At 41.9% G+C, this 13,337-nt stretch overlaps 1 protein-coding gene across 4 annotated transcripts in view; it reads left to right on the forward strand.

Annotated features, from left to right (window-relative positions):
• FRMD4A (FERM domain containing 4A) overlaps positions 1–13,337 on the forward strand; it is a 337,700-nt gene that overhangs the window by 116,656 nt on the left and 207,707 nt on the right. The window contains exon 1 of one of the 4 annotated variants that reach the window (XM_040413155.1): positions 10,104–10,307. The exons of the other annotated variants lie outside the window; for them this stretch is intronic. The gene's annotated coding sequence lies outside the window, so the exon portion shown is untranslated. Of the gene's footprint in view, positions 1–10,103; positions 10,308–13,337 lie in introns of those variants that run through there. 4 annotated transcript variants of the gene reach the window in all.

The raw sequence follows: 13,337 nt of genomic DNA on the forward strand, positions 1-13,337 counted from the left end.
TTTATCTAAGGTCTGTTAGTCCCAACTCAACCATTTCAGTCCCTCACCAATCATTGCCTGGTCATATCCCGTGTTGCTCCCTAACCTTTGACTTTGAAAGCTGGTGATTTATAATCACTGACTCAACCCACAAGACGGATGGGGTCAGCCACTCAAAATCATTAGTCCCTCTGCTGGTGAAAAAAGAAAACAAATCATTAGAGGGTTGGAGTTTGTGACTGACAGATTATTTTTTTAACTTTAAGTTTAATTTAAAAATGTTGTATACACTTTTTCTTATGGCTGTTTGATGAAAGTCAGTGTTTAAGCTGTGCGGATATTTCAGTTTTTATAAAGTGTTAGTGAGTTGTGCACAATAAGAGTAGAAGGGCTTTTACCCATGAAGTCATCCTCTTCCTAACCCTGATGAACCTGGTGGTCTCAGTAATCTCTAAACCTGTGATGGCTAACCGCCGGCACTCCAGCTAAAACTACAACTCCCAAGATGCACACTTGCTTGGCTGTTCTCAGAACTCCGTAGAAATGAATGGAGCATGCTGGGAGTCGTAGTTTCACCACAGCTGGAGCGCTGGAGGTCAGCCATCACTGCCCTAAACCATGCCCCACATAATATATTGTGCAAATTAGAAAGAATAAACTGTTTCAGATTGCACAGGGACAAATAGGAATGTTGGGGGTCCTGTTTGCTGCTTTTTAAAAGGACTTGTAGGTGACATTTAAGGAGGAAGCCCTTGCAAATGGGTAGCTTCCTGGTGCCACAAGAGGGTTTTTTACACCATTATCTGGAAGAGAGCAGCTAACAGACATGTTTCTCCTACAATTTCAACTTACAAGAAATGAAATTCAGAGCAGCACAATAATAGTACATATGGGCAATATTTCATGGTGGTCTGAGCCATCTCATTAACCTCAGGGTGAAACGGAGCAACTTGAATGGAGCACCCCATAAACTGCATAAACTTAGACAAGCTGTCTAGATGCACCAGATTTATCACCGTGGTTCATGCTGGATAATACATTTAGTGCCACACTTTTGTCTAGCTTTAAACCAACTATTGGTTGGCTTAATTTGTTACAGAACTTTACTTCAAAATTGTGGTGCCATTTTGGAGCAAAATGTTGCATAATAAGCCATGCCTCTTCTCCTCTAAGCCACACCATTTCCTGTTAAACCAAGGCCCCTTGGCAAGCTAGGCACTATGATTTCTCTAAATCTAGAAAGGGCCTTTATCAAGTCTATTTCACCAATATTATCGCACAAAAAATAGAGCACAGCATATTTGCTCCATAATTTGTGACTTTTTCAGGGGTAGTTCGAGAGGAAGGGGCCTATCTCAGCCATATTCACAATAACTGGTATAAGTTATGGCTCAAGTCTACACCAGCCTCCGGCTGCCGTAGATACGAGTTTCTGGTGCACAGGGTGCCCAGGGTTACCAACTGTCCAGAAGTTTCTGGACAGTCTGTAAAAATAAGCAACTTTTTTCCTGTGTGCATGAAAAAAAAATGATGGTGGTGATTATCATTATTTTCCAGCTCACAGTAAATGCTGGTAATGAGTTCTTATCAGTCTATTGAGCTATAGACATGTATTACTTATAATCATCATTCATTATGGTTTTACAATTGGTCCATAAATTTGGCTGTCCGTGGATTTGTTATAAGTTGTCCATAAAAAATAGGTAAAAAAAATAGGTCATCAGTATTTGATTAGTGGGGGTCCAACACTTGGGACCCATGCCGATCAGCTGTTTGAGAAGGCACTGGTTCTCACGGAGGTGCTGCAGCCTTCTCTCAGCTTTTCCTAGGCCAATGACAACATGTTCATTGGTCACATGGGCTAGGCGCTGCTCAGCCCCATAGAAGTGAATGGAGCTGAGCTGCGATACCTAGCATAGCCGCTATAATATATATAGTACTATGCTTGATAAACTGCGAGAAGGCCGTGGCACTCACAGGAGTTCCAATGCAGCTGACTGGCAGGGGTCCCGGGTGTCTGCCCCCCACTGATCAGTTACGGTCACTGACCATGTGAATGGGACTTTAAAATGATTGGTTTGGTAATATAGCAACCATGTGTATATAGTAGAGGTATATGGTAAGTATTATATTGCTCTGCTAGATCATGCAAAATATAACAATTTTTCAATTGGAGTCATTTTAATGCCATTGTGTCTCGGTATTGCTGCTACATATTTGTCATGGTGTTCTCTTCAGTTCTTTTCATTCCCTCTCAGAACGTCCACCTAATGTGACTAGTGCTGGTAAGGAGAAGTTGCTTCAGACTGGCTGGCCTTCACAACAGCAGGAATCACTCTGCTCCAGGTGGTGGAGCTGAGCTACTGGGAATGAGTGAACATCGGCAGTGAACACTTGGAAGTCTGAGAGACATTGAAAAATAAGCAGGGGGCGCTATAGCATGCATGTAACAGGAATAGATACAAGGCCAGGGAACGACGTAAGCAGGTCTAGACATGTGAGGTGCTGAAATATCACCTGGGGAATTCTTTAGGTCAGGTTATATGTTTGTCGAAGTAAGATTTAAAAAGGATTGGAGGGCTGGAGAATGTCAGGTGAAATGAGGAAGGGAGTTCCAGTAGAAAGGGCAGGCACATGGAGAAGTCTTGTATGTGAGAGTGTGAGAAGGGGATTAAAAAGGTACATATGTGGTATGCCAGACCTTGTGGGGGAATTATGTGTGAGGTCACGGTGTGAGCAATAGGTGGGCCGAGGTAAATACAGTTCTGGTTACTCAAGGTTATGTCGTCCCTGGGCAGGCTTGCATAAAAGTGAAAAGGAGAATGGCACAAGGATTCTCTGGGGCACACGCTGGTGTAAGGAACACTGGGATGAAGGTGGTTGGAGGTGCCCTTGGTGGTCTGTATTAATGTGCCAGTGGCAAGGTCCCTTGTAGTCGTGACGCCAGTACCTTTTGTATGGAGGTACAACCATTTACTATAGTGTTAATAGAGGAACTTGAGACTGAGGCAAGCAAGATGAAACTCAAAGTGGAACTTTACTGAAGATAACTTCTAATAACAACACATCAAATGCATTAAGACAGTCTCTTGATACAATCTGGCATTAAGCACAATCTCCCATACATATGGGGAAAGGGAAATGCAAATCCTCAATGAAGTACAGGCTCTTGTAATACATAAGAAGACTACTGCTCAGACTAGGCTTGTAAAAATATGAAAGTCTTACACTGGTAACAACTCCGGTCTGATCCTAATCCTTGTTTAAAGGTGCTTTTCTGAATCCTGAAACTTATATTCCAATGTTGTTCTGACAGTTGGCCTGACTGTCCTCAGGATTTAAACTGGAGGTGTGGATGCTTCATGCTATCTCCTACACCTAGTACAAAGGTGCCTAATAAGTCCTCAGGTAATGACTATCTTGCTAATCCTTTATCTTGCATAAACATGATAATTCCTTATATACTCGGCTGCATACAGTTTAGACATTGGTCACACTGGAAGCGCGATCTATAGGAGTGGATTGCTCACCTCTAGGTAGAATGATTGCAGGCCTTAAAGGGAACCTGTCATGTGGATATTTGATTATAATCGAACTAATTATATACAATCATTAACTACTAAAAAGTGCCTTAGATGTATTCACTTACTGGTGTGACAGATGGTTACCTCGTAATATACACACAAAGATTCCGCATGCCGTATGCTAATGAGCTGATTGGAGTCCGGCGTGATGTCATTGAGTCCAGCGTATATTTAATTCAGAGCTATAGCCACTCCCCTGCCCACCTGCTGCTGATTCATATGGAAAAAAACAGTCATTCAGCAGCAGGTAGTCGGGGAGAGTCAGGAGCTCATGAATATTCAGGACTCATCATTAACACTGTAGCTTTTCAATACAAGATGTTGGCAGATTGACTGGGTCAATTAAAGAAACCCCTGAAGACGCCGGTAACGGCGAAACATGTCGGGGGGCAGCGTGAGGCTTCAGTTTTAACACAGTGCAGTCTGCAGCCCCAAGCAGCATAAGGGGAATCGCAGCACTGAATACATAGCATGCTGGCAGCGCGCAGCCAGCCGCATCAGTGGTGATTAGTAGCGACCTGTCACCCCATACTAAGGAAGGGGATGCTGGACAACACTATAGTAAATAAAACTAGACAAGTGAGGACTGCGACGCACTGGGATTTTAACGTATAGTTAAGTTAGTAACTCGGTTTTACAGCATACTAATAAAAGTTACATATTAAATATTAGGTATCTTGGAATAGGTGCTGGATTAATAGGTGCATATTAGTCCTCTGGACATTAGTAGTTATTATTTTTGTAATTAAAGAAAGTGACCCAGCATTTTGCTAAGAGAATCAGTCACTTATTTATGTTGCCCTTAGTTAGGACACCATAAAACTGGCGACAGGTTCCCTTTAACCCTGGGCTGTGGAGCCGACAGGGACAGAGTAGAGAGGCTAGGACTATGCCTCCCTCCAGATATACAGCTACATGGCTGTTGCTTTCTTGTAGGCTCATGAGAGAACTGCTTTGAACTGAACTCTCACTTGGATTTACCTGAGCTCATCTGAACTGGTTGGGATTGACCTCAACCAGCCAACAACTGATCTGGTTTGAACTGCCTAACTTAGGTCTGAGCTAAGCTATTTATACACGGACACTGCTCCATCTTGTGGAGAAACAAGTGTAGTGCACCCTGACTAGGCCTGTGTAAAGGATCTATGCATATAGAATCACATTGTGACATGGAGAATATGACAGGAGATAAAATACAAAATGCAGGCATATCACATGACATTAATACATAATTAAGATACGTTTGCGTTTCCCACGGTCACGTGAGTGGGACACTGCACATATTAGGAGGTTTTTCTTGGCAGAGAGGAGGTTCCACTTTGGGTGATATCTGAATTAGCATAAAAATGTAGGATGGAGCAGACTTGGGTTAGTCTTCGTAGGTTAGAGTAAGATTTCCACAGATTATAGCTCCTGTTAATTGTAGCAGCATACCCCATCTACTGCCGGAATAAATATCTGGCCAAGAGTGAGATATGATGAATTATTAGCATATCTACACCTTTAATTCTTAATATAAGGTTTAAATCCATGCTTAGCTCCAGGCTCAGCGCTATAATAAGGCAGACCAAGCGACTGCCTTAGGGCGCAGAGACACCGATCCAAGGGGAGGGGGGGTTGGGGCGGAAAAATGAAACTTTTTTTTTTGTATATCTGTATATGTAGCGCGGCACCCAGGGATCTCACTGCACTTGCTATCATCCCTGTGCGCCGCTTCATTCGCCCGCTGTAGCCCCCGTTACTGTCTCCCGCGCCGTATGCTAATTACTACTAACTTCACAACAGGGAGGAGACATCAGCTTCCCTCCTGGGCATTCCTTCTCCCTGGCTGTCACAGCCAGGGAGAGAAAAAAGCTCATCTTTTCCCCCAGGAGAGAAGCTGATGTCTCCTCCCCATTGCTCCGATAGTAGTAATTATCATACAGCGCCAGAGACGGTAACGGGGGCCACAGCAGGCGAACGGAGCGGTGCCCAGGAATAATAGTAAATGCAGGCAGATCCCTGGGCGGCGCACTAAATATACAGATAGTTATCTTACAATGTTTGGAACCTTGAAAGGTCCTCTTTAAATAAATCACCATGGAGGGGGAGAAATGTGACATGGGGGAGGGGATGATGTGCCATGGGGGGGGATGTGACACAAAGGGGGTGATGTGACACGAAGGGGGTGATGTAAAAAGGAGGGGGTGATGTGACATGGAGGGGAGGGGGAGAAATGTGACATTGAGGGGGCAAAATGTGACATGGGGAGAGAAATGTGACATGGGGGGGGGCGCCAAAATGTAGCTTCCCTTGTGTTGGCAAAAATCCTTGCACCTTGCTTTGCTCGTTCAACCAATGCTGATTTATGGTAGAGATATGGGAATTGTTCAAGAAGTCATATGCACTCTTTTTCCATTGTACAATGTGTATTAATTTACCATAATAATACAACCAGTCTGGAATCATTGGATTATTATTTTTTGTGTGAGGTGAGGGAAACATTGCTGAAAGCTGTTATTGTAATATTTTGGCAAGATCCTCATCTTTAAAAAAAAAAAAAAAAAAAAGCCAGAGAATCGCCGCCTAGGAAACTGAACGATATACAGAAGGGCAGGTCCTATCGATTGGTTTCCTTTCTTGACTTCTTTTTGTTGGACTTTTCACTGACTCAGCATCCAGCTGCCAGCTCCTTTTCCTGCTGCCAGCATAATTGAAGACATAACTTCATCTTGACTCCTTATGCTGTTAAGAAAATTGAAGTATTCACAACCCTTTCGTTCTCCGATGTCCTGTGGGATCATCTCTTTCATAGTCCTAGTTTAGACTTTTTCTTTGATACTGGTATATATGTAACTATTGCATTCTTGTACAGTACATTTATGTTTTTCTTGCTTGTGCAGGTTTCTATTAAAGATTTTTCTTGTCTCGGGTCAATGTCGTTTTCATTAATGGTGGCTTTTTTAAAATCAGTGTGACATCATGTCTACGGTAGAGTAATTGTGGAAGCATCTGGAGTAACTCCTTCTTTGTCATGATGTGACTAATAGTGGACAGGTTACTTAACACTTGCACCCAATCTATTGTAAGACAATCGTATTTTAAAGACCTCGATATATATCTTATTGTCAGCCAAACTCAACTTTTTTGGTAGGACAGTCCCAGCTCTCCTCCAACAGATGATGTGAGAAGTGAAAGGATCTCTTGAGTAGAATTTCAGTGCCTGGTCCTTTTGTTCTTATGGGTAGCAACTTTCTCATCTTTTCCCATTATAAAAAATACATGCTCAGCCCAGGTGAGCAGGTATGTGTATGGGAGGATCAGGAGAGGTTGCTACTGAAGGTTTATGGGCACTTTAAGATTGCATTTACCTTGGCCACATCTAAATAAGGCTACTTTCACACTAGCGTTTTTCTTTTCCGGTGCTGAGCTCCGTCCTAGAGGCTCAAATCCGGAAAAGAACTGATCAGTTTTATCCCCATGCATTCTGAATAGAGAGTAATCCGTTCAGGATGCATCAGGATGTCTTCAGTTCAGTCTTTTTGACTGATCAGGCTTTTCAGAAAACCGTAGGATGTTGTATTTTAACCTCCGGCCAAAAATCCGGAACACTTTGACTGAACGCCGGATCCGGCCTTTTTCCAATTGACTTGCATTAACGCCGAATCCGGCGCCGTGTGTTCCGTCAAACCGGATCCGGCTTTTGCATGTTAAACCCGAAAAATGTGAAAAAAAGTTAAAGTCCATAAATGGCGGATACGTTTTTTCTAATGCATTTTTTCATTGTGATCAAAATCCTGATCAGGATTTAAATGTAATCCGTTTTCACACGTTTTTCCGGATCTGGCGGGCAGTTCCGGTGACGGAATTGAACGCCGGATTCAAACAACCCTAGTGTGAAAGTAGCCTAAGAATCACATTTCTGTGTTTTTGTATTATATAGGATATTCAAAAAATGGATACTAAGGGATCAGTCAACAAATGAACCTATTCATGAAAGTATAGCCATGGAATCAGCCTTTATCTGTTCTGTCATGATCAGGATCCATCATGTTCTGTTTATATTTGATTACTGAGGCCTTCGGGTGACACTGAACAATTCTGTTAAGATCAATTGCTAAGTAAAACACATACTGCAGAATGCAACGTCTTGTATGACGTAGAGGTGCATGATCACTGATCTAAGAAATGTAGACTTTATTGTTACTTACCTATAATAAATGGGGCAGAATCACACAAATATCTTTTTTGAAATATTGCTTGACAGGTAGATATATTTTTTCAGTTATCTTGTGAAATGGCTTATTTATCTCACTTCCCATGAATGTCACTCCAGCCTGTCCACATTGACCCCGGCTAGAACTGTAGCTCAGTCTACATCTATACATCTACTCAGGACCGCTTCATCCATTACTAAAAAAAGCCACATAAGTCCCAAAATGGACAACAAACAATGGATCTAACGGGTGTGTGTGTGCACAGCTTTTGGCCAGAACTTCTGCACCTTCTACATTTTTGCCACTTTTGAATGTGAATGTGATTACTTGGTTTTGACAATAAACATGGTCACTGGACGGACACCAATGTATAAGACGAGACTAAGTAGACGGACTGTCATATTCTGAAATAAGCAACTCTGCTTCAATGATCACTGGAAGGCCTCATGCACACGACAGTTGTTTTTCTCGGCCTCCGTTTTTTTTGCAGATAGGATGGGGACCCATTCATTTCAATGAGTCAGCAAAAAAATGCTGTTAGTTCATTCATTTGTGTTCCGCGTCCGTTGTCCGTGTTTCCCTTCAGCAAAAAAAATTGTGCATGTCCTACTTTTTTCACATTTGCGGACAAGGATAGGCATTTATTACAAGGGATCTGTGGAAAAAAACTGATCCTCCAAAAAAAAACAGGTTTTTTTGGCGGACGCAAAAAACAACTGTAGTGTGCATGAGGCCGAAGTCAGAGATTAGATAATGGACACGCACTGAATAAAATTTCATATGGGCAGAGTATGTACATGGGTCCCTGCAGATAATATCAATAGCTAAAATACTATATTGCTGAAATGGTCCATGGGCAGTCATATGTACACAAACTCTTACCTAGCCTTCTATGTATGTTCCCCAAGAGGGGATCCATATTCCTGGTAGTTCGGGTCATTAGATTGGTCCCGGGCCAGGACTTAAATGTGTCAATTTTTCGGTCATGTGAAACTGGCCTTACTCTGGCAACCTGTTTCCTGATGGACCACTTACAGTAGTAGTTATATGTACAATACTTTTTCCTAATGGCAAAGTTCTTTGAACTAAAGCCACTATTTAAAAAAATCCAATAAAGTCTTCCAATAAAAAATATATAGACGCTAAAGTCTTTGGCCACAATGTTTGCTTACTTTAAAGGAATTTTCTTTTTTCTTAAATTTTTTTCTTTCAAGGGGATTTCCATATTCAGGGGCTTTCCAAACTCCCTCCCCCACAAGGCTGGAATTGCAGAGGGAAGCATACTTACCTGCTCCCCACCACTGGGTTCTGGCTCCCCCGCCGCCGCTGCCACTCTCCGGTCTCAACATCTGGTTTGACGGCCGTTGCAGCCGATCATTGGCCACATTGGTGATGCGCCCCCCTTGCTTCCTATCAGTGGGTCATATAACACCGTGGCGGCCAGTGATTGACTACATTGATTGTCAAACTGGATGATGACACACGGGGACCTTAACACTACGGCGGCGCAAATGTGCCCGAACCCAGAGGCAGGGAATAGGTGAGCATGGTCGTCTCCACAGGTCCGTCAGGAAAATGGAAAGACCCTTTAAAACATATTTGTCATATATTGTCATATATTTTCGCACTTCTTAATCCTATTAATATAGTAAAACTTTTATTTTAGCTTGTAATGATTTGATTTAATAATCTTAATAACGAATACGTTGTCCTTTTAGTACTGTGCGCTTTAGCTGTAGCTTAGTTCTTTATTTTATTCCTTTTACATGGCGCTTAGACATTCCGCAGCGCTGTAGAGAGAAAATAAGTTAAAAGAATAAAATGAAACTTTAGCGACTGTAAGTAGAAATTGTGCGGTGTTGTCAGGAGCAGGTTCCTTGCTGCACAGATGTTGCTCTGCAGTGTGTGGTGCAGGACCTCAGCCTGGTACACTGCATGCCTGCTGGGGGGCTTGGGTTACACATTATCAGCATCAGCCTCTTCTATTCTCCTTCCCTTCCCCCACCACTAGGCAGCCCCTTTTCATTTAAAGTGTGTTTTTGTCTGCACGTGAGTCATTAAGAAAAGGGAGGAATGCACCAGCAGGAAAAAGCTAGGGAAAAGCACAGGGCTGAAGCCGCTTTCTCACCCCTCCTTCCAGCCAGTGGCATGCTCTGCCTATGTGTGTGTGTGAATCTCCTTGTAGTGTGGCCAGCACTTTCTACTATTTCGTTTTTTTTCCCCCTTCTCTCTTTGTAACGATGGACATTTCTGCGGTGCATCCTGGACCACAGCCAGTGTCGATGTGAGAGACGGTTCGCGGGGTGATAGGATGTAATAGCCCAGTGGAAAGAGGCAGAATCCCAGGCGCACACACAGATACACACACACACACATACAGGAGGAAGCCAGCAAGAGGGGTTGTGTCTGTATTCCAGCAAAGCTACAGAGGAGGTCCTGGAGATGGAAATGGATGCTGCTTGTTAGGCCGTGAGCCTGTTTAACCTGGATTTAATGGGATGCTTTTTCTGGGGTTGGCTTCTGCACAGCGTCTCATCCTAAAAAGAAGGTAATGTGTCAGCACCCTATCTGTTTTCCATTAGAAATGAATTGAATTGTCCTGAAAATGACTGCTGGATACATGAGAACAGGCATTGTATATGTAATGGATGTACACCTGAGCCTGCAGAACAATATCCTTATATGTTACTATCTGTATTTTATATTTCATCTATTTAATCATTTATGATCTGTAACTTTACATGTGCATCTCCTATACATCTATTTAATCATTTTATTACACTATATATATATATATATATATATATATACATTTATGATCTGTAACTTTACATGTGCGTCGCCTATACATTTATTTAATCATTTTCTTACTATATATATATATATATATATATATATACAAACATTTATGATCTTTAACTTTACATGTGTGTCTCCTATACATCTATTTAATCATTTTCTTACACTATATATATATATACACAAACATTTATGATCTGTAACTTTACATGTGCGTCTCCTATACATCTATTTGATATACAATGATACACAGAACATATCTGTCTGTTCGCCATGGTTTGGCGTGTAGGGACGGCCATGGCATTTTGCTACTATAGACATGATAGACGTGAAATGCATTTGCAAATACACTATTTCCTTGATCATGAGAAGCCATGTCACATTGGATAAGAAAGACAGATGGAAAAGAGGCGACATAGCTGGAGATTGCACTTTGAAGTCTAGTAAGTGCAAAGAGACAGACTTGTGGATGATGGCACAGGGGACAGGATGTTATTCATTCGGGCATACTCTAGAAGGCATGCCAGTTGCATGATGATGATGATGAGGAAGGTGGTAATGCCGGCTTGCACTGCAGCTGGCAGGCTCACTGCCAGAGAGAGTAAAATATTACCGGTTTCACCTTTTTCCATGGTCACAGGGTTTTAGGAGGCGTTCAGTTCTATAAATAGGCTTGGCGGATTTCGTGCTATGCACAGTGATGTAGGCAGTCTACCCAGACAGCATACAGCTAGGAAACATGACACTCCTCCATTATAATACTCTCTCAATGGTAGTAAAAGAGAAGGGGAAAAGGCTGCAATGGGAATTATTAAGGGGGATGGTGGCAGAGAAGGGAAGCTGGAAGGGACTAAAATAATGGTGCTCGTCGAAGAGTTAAATTCAGTTGGTGCCGGGCATCTTGCCCTGTCATCTCCTGCTGCATTTTTAAACAGGCAGCCTTACCTTTTAGCTCATTGTAAGAGGTTGTGTGAACAGGCTCATGTTGCATCCAGTATCTGGCTGGTAAATAATTCATGAATATTATTTGCACATGCTTTGCATTCAGTCTGTCATGGTGGACGCCGGAGTCACCTGACACAGAGTTTTCACTCACTTCCATATTCATATGGAATATCAATGATGATTCCAGTGCTACAACCGGCTGACATGTCATTAACAGACCGCGCTAAGTGTTACCAGGTCATACGTGTTAATTAACCAGTTGCATATTTACATCCACATGGAATCATCGTGATGTTCTATGGCTGTTAGGAGGCTTCAGCCTGGATGCCATGAAGATGTCTACCGTCATTCTTACAGAACCTTGGCTAACATATAACCATATGCCAGATTGCAAGTTACTAAAATATGGGGCGATACATTCGTTGCTGTGTAGAAATGAATGCTTCTATAAGCAGATTACAAATCCAAGGCATAGCCCACCTTGTCAGGTTTCATACCTGGTGGCCATTCTGAATTTTACAGACAGCAGACTCCATGACTTCAATTCTACTCATTAATGAAGTCATAGCGTTACCTTTGACATAGAGTCTAGTAGAAACTAGAACTAGATATGCATTTGATAGATTCAATCTGATTGGTTTCAAAGCTAAAATTATTTTATGGTTTATACGATTTTCACAGAATTCCATTAAAAAAAATATCACAAAATGACTATGTTTGACCTCTCGGTAGGTGTTTCTATATGTACATATATGTAAAGTGGACCATGCCAGCCGATTTTAGAAGACAGTGCCCTTACGAGTAGTGGCTGAGACTGAAAATCAAATTTTTCCATATTTTAGTTATTTAGCCATCTTAAAAAAGAGTCGAATCTTTCAAAAAACCAAGCATGTTGTGCATAGAGGAGAGCGAATGGCAGCTGTGATTGACACCAGCAGGATAAGGTGTCAAAACACAATTATTAAACCTTATGTAAGGTATATAAACTTACCAAGGCCTTAAATCATTTCTGCTTTCACTAGTCATTTATGGAGTGTACAGTTGTAAAGCCCATAGAAGAACATTTCTGTTTGCTTCCTTGTTCCTTATGTGTCAGGTTTCTCTTTGGCTGTGTCATCCTGGCTTGTTGGACAGTTATATGTATCCTAGAGCTACATGAGTTGGTGGGAAAGTCTATAGGCCTATGCTCAAGGTGAAACATTGTAAAGCTTATTATTATTGTTGTCTTTGACCTTTTACTTATTAGGTCTCATGAACCCGACCTATTTTGAGGTCCGCATACCGCAGATCTGCAAAATACGGATACTGGCCGCATGCATCCTCAATTTCCCATTGTCAAACTGTCTATTCTTGTCCGCAAAACAGACAAGAATAGGACATTTTCAACTTTTTTGCGTGACGCGTATACGGAGATACGGATGCAGACAGCACACAGTGATGTCCGGATTTTTTGTGGCCCCATTGAAATGAATGGGCCAGCATCCAATACGCATGATGAGGCCTTACTTTGTTGTCAGAAGTATGATTGAGTTTTACAGCTAGTGATTTTTGTTAGCAATTGCTGTGTTTTAGAGAATCGCATGCCAACATGTTTTTTTCTGTTCAGATTCAGCAGTTCAGCCAAATATTGGCCTATGTGTAGGAATATGTCAACTACTTCTGATGACTAGAAGATTTCAATACCATTCCAACATGGGGACATCTGTCTTCAGAACAAGCTGATGCCTAACTCTTTGGGTTGTTCCCTATTGATGAAAGATTTCTTTTGCCTGGTTACTAGAAAACTCAATGGTTTTTAGAAGCTTCTATCTGGTTCCTACAGGCTGTAGTAATG

Source organism: Bufo bufo, chromosome 1 (genome assembly GCF_905171765.1).
Source record: "Bufo bufo chromosome 1, aBufBuf1.1, whole genome shotgun sequence".
In the NCBI taxonomy this organism is placed as follows: Eukaryota; Metazoa; Chordata; class Amphibia; order Anura; family Bufonidae; genus Bufo; species Bufo bufo.